The sequence below is a fragment of the Styela clava genome, unplaced genomic scaffold (genome assembly GCF_964204865.1).
Source record: "Styela clava unplaced genomic scaffold, kaStyClav1.hap1.2 HAP1_SCAFFOLD_132, whole genome shotgun sequence".
Classification (NCBI taxonomy): Eukaryota; Metazoa; Chordata; class Ascidiacea; order Stolidobranchia; family Styelidae; genus Styela; species Styela clava.
The window spans coordinates 31,747-35,885 of record NW_027556763.1 but is presented as its reverse complement, the minus strand read 5'-3'; the positions used below and the strand labels follow the sequence as shown (position 1 = coordinate 35,885).

At 31.6% G+C, this 4,139-nt stretch overlaps 3 non-coding genes across 3 annotated transcripts; all 3 read left to right on the top strand.

The window, feature by feature from the left end:
* Nucleotides 1–2,374: 2,374 nt before the first annotated feature.
* Trnay-gua (transfer RNA tyrosine (anticodon GUA)) lies at nt 2,375–2,457 on the top strand. The gene has a single exon. It is a non-coding gene; the product is annotated as a tRNA-Tyr (tRNA).
* An 86-nt stretch (nt 2,458–2,543) lies between these two features.
* Nucleotides 2,544–2,614, top strand: Trnag-ucc (transfer RNA glycine (anticodon UCC)). The gene has a single exon. It is a non-coding gene; the product is annotated as a tRNA-Gly (tRNA).
* A 6-nt stretch (nt 2,615–2,620) lies between these two features.
* Nucleotides 2,621–2,693, top strand: Trnai-uau (transfer RNA isoleucine (anticodon UAU)). The gene has a single exon. It is a non-coding gene; the product is annotated as a tRNA-Ile (tRNA).
* Nucleotides 2,694–4,139: the final 1,446 nt, after the last annotated feature.

Sequence of the window (4,139 nt, the reverse complement as noted above, 5' to 3'; positions counted from 1 at the left end):
TAAGTTGCGACACTAAAAAACTATGCCGGTTGAATGTTGTTTTCGCTGAATGACGAGAAGACATGCCTGAAAAAAAGTTTGATAAAGAATTTGGATATGATTTTCTACATCAAATGATATTTAAGGACATGCTCAAAAAGTTTGAAAAGGAAATTACAAAACAAGAAAAAAAAAGATAAAAAAAAGATGCAAAAAGGAAACACAATTTATTTTTTTTACCATGTATATTATTGTGAAGAGGCAGTGACAACTAGCTTAAGCGACAATTTCCTTTCCTTTATCTTTTTATTTTCAAAGTCACTGTTTCATTCACCTTAACCGGTCATATTACGGCCGGTTTTATGACGAGGTCTTGGTAAACGTCAAGGCTTCGTCTCTCTGCCAGCAAACAAAAAAAATAAAAAAAAAAGGAACACAGGAGGAAAAAAAACAATGTTCAAACAAGAGTTATTGAATAAAGGGCTCATTATTTCAATCGAAGGAATCATGAGAGCAGGAAAGACGACAAAGTTAAAAAAGCTTATCGCAGAATGAGGTATTGAAGAACCACAAATTTTTCAATTAGAAGGAACAACAAGAGAAACACGTCAAATTAGACCAGTTATCACTTTTCGTGATCATATCGATTTGACAAATAAAATTGAAGATGCCATAGCTAAAGGACACAATGTTCTATTTTTTGATGAATTTCACTTTTATCCATATGAGTTTCTACAACAAATTCCAAACTTACAACGCCGTCGTATTACTCTTGTATTTTGTCTATTGACATTATATAAGACAGATCCACGATATTTTTTTCAAGAATACGTTGGAAGATTTGCTGACGTTCGTTACCAATTAGACGAAGCTCGTTGTTTCGAATGCGATGAAAAAGCATATTCTAATTACATTTTACACAACGACAGTAATAATTTGGTTGGAGACGCTGATAAATATCAAGTATTATGTATTAAACATTATATAGAAAAGACTAAATATAAATAAAACTATGAAAAATAAAAAACAAATAAATCAATTAACATACGAGGAAAGAATGTTTTACTACACACACAAACATAAAGGAATAACAAGTAAACAAGTGTGAGTTAACTACTGAGACTCGAAAGATACCAAATCGGGAATATTAACTACTTTTGAGGAACATTTTTCGGTTTATTGATGATTCTTGAATAGAATGAAGAAAGCAGGAGCCAAATGATACATGAATAAAGAAGGTTGTCCTGTGTTTTACAATATTAAATCACTTAATATATACAATAAATGCTTTGATCCAAAATCAGCATTAGTGAGTGCTTCTATTTTGGCGAAAAAGATTATCGAAACAGGAGAAGAATTTGGATATTTAAAGTTTCTTGAAAAGTTCAAATACGAAATCAGTATATTTAAAAACACAACTATATATCTTCAAGAAAAAGATATAAAAGCTATTTGTCAAAAATTAGAAATCAAGAAACACAATTTGTGAAAACTAAATGAAGAACAAATCGAACTATGTAAAGACATTAAATTTCAAAGTCCTTTTTTTAAAAAACATAGATTAACTAAATGATCGCTATATCGAATAAAAAGAATGCGATTTAGTACAATAGAGGTTGACAACTTATACTTAGACAACAAATATAAAAAAAGTACGAAAACACATACTAAAATTAAAGATATTATCGAAGAATATGTTATCGAGAATGACATTAAAATTAAAAAAGATAAAACAAATCATCTTTTATTGTCTGTTTTTCGTAAATTGTGAATTTGAAACGATTACATTTTTTCGCTCGATGAAACACCTAAAAACATTAAAGATAAAGGTTTTGAGGTTGTTGGTAAACACTATAACATTTATGGAGAGAATAAAATATTCACCAGTAGATGACCAGCATTGCATCGTTTCGCAAGAGTTTATAGGAAACTCGAACCTAAAACACCAATAGAAAAGAAAGAAACATTTCTACAATATTTAAAAAGAAAATTATTTGGAGGAGGAAAAGTGTAGTATAATATATTCGGGGATGTATAGGTTCGATTGGCGTAGTTTCTTTTTTTAACAAATGCAAAAACAACTACAAACAACCTTTCAATGTTGATGAATGAATCCTCATTGGTATCTAATAACACGTTTCAGTTTTCACCGTCATATTAGAGAATATAATAACAAAAAAACCCCTTAATTGTCAGTTGCGGGACAATTTCGTAAATAGCAACTAAGTTTCGTTTGAATGATCATATAAAGCGAAATTAAACAATCATGATCAAATTGCGTCAAGAAGTGGGTGCAAATCCCGCCATCTCCACCATTTGGATCTGTGGTGTAATGGATGACATGCCTCTCTGTCTAAGAGGAGATAGCGAGTTCGATTCTCGTCAGGTCCGCCACGGAGGAGTAGCGAAGTGGTTAAACGCGTCTGACTGTAAATCAGATTCTTTTTAGATACGGGAGTTCGAATCTCTCCTCCTCCACCATTTGCTGGTTTAGCTTAATGTGGCAAAGCACCCGTCTTGTAAACGGACGAGTACAGGTTCGAGGCCTGTAACCAGCACCATTAGCAGATGTAGTTTAATGGTAGAACTTCAGATTTCCAATCTGACTATGGAGGTTCGATTCCTCTCATCTGCTCCATATAGAGCCATAGCTTAGTGGTTATAGCGCTCGCTTTATAAGCGTGAGGTCTTGGGTTCGATCCCCAATGGCTCTACCATCGGAAAGTAGCTTAGATGGAAAAGCACTCGGTTTGGGTCCGAGAGATCATAGGTTCAAGTCCTCTCTTTCCGACCATTTAGCCCACGTAGCTCAATTGATTAGAGTAAGGGTGTTCTAAGCCCTAGGTTGGAGGTTTGAATCCTCCCGTGGGTACCATATAAGGAAAGGAGGAAAAAAACATGGAAAATAGAATAGATAAAATTAAACGAATGTTTGCTGTTGACGATGAAGTGTCACGTTGCGAATCAAAATTGCGAGCCGATCTCAAATCAAAAAAAGTTGATGTACAACGACTTATGACAGCACATTTGGATATTAATTCGATCCCTAAAGACATTACAAAAAAACAACAGGCGCGTCGAAAAAAAGTGTACAATAGTATAAATAGCATGATAAAATATTATATAAAGGAACTAAATAAAATAGGAGGTCAAAAATAATGACAAAGAATAAAGAAAAAACCTTAGAGGATAAAATGTTAGATAAAATGACAGATAGTGAACGTATAACTTATTTACACAATAAACTCGAACGAAACTTAGAAATTATTTTTAGCAAATTAGGGGTTCTAGATGTCGACATATGTAACAATAAAATACAAATAGAAAATAATTTAAAAACTATAAAAGAAATCATTAAAAATTTAAACACTTTGTTACCTACGCCTGAAAAATGAGAGGCCGAAAAAAACAAAGAATTAATTGATTGAAATAGAGATTTTAAACTAAAAGGATTAGATGTCAGACTTAAAAAAATTGAAAATATAATAAAAAAAGGAGGTCAAAAATAATGACAAAAAATAAACAAACAAAAGAAGTTTTAAGCTTCTTAGAAAAAAATAGGTTAGACAGTATCGTCTTAGGAGTTGGCGCATTAGGATTAATTGGTGCCATCACTGGAATTGTGTTACATAGTATCACATTAAGCAAAAGCTTACCAGCTAAGAAAAAATTATACAAAGAATTAGCAGACAAACGAGACACAGATATTGAAGCTCAAAAAACATCATTTACTACTAAATATGAAGAATTAATAGCTACACGAGACACAGATATTGAAGCTCAAAAAACAGATTCAATTAATAAATATGGAGCAATCGAAATTAGTAATATAATTTCTAAGATTGAATTGTTAGGAAAAATAGATGGTGAACCAAATGAAAAATATGAATATATATGAATATACAAATATAAAATTGCTGACAAAAAAGAAATGACATTTGATGAATTAGTAGCAGAATCTATTAAGCAAGGTTGTAAATTAAACACCCAACTTTTCATTAATGATTTAGATAAAAAAATTGAACTTCAAAAAGAAATAATACATGGTAACAATATACGTCGTTATGGGGCAAAAAAAACCTATGATGATTTAATGCGTTTTGCTAAAAACGAAGCCGATAGAAATAGATATTATGTACCATTATCTACAGCAATCAAAA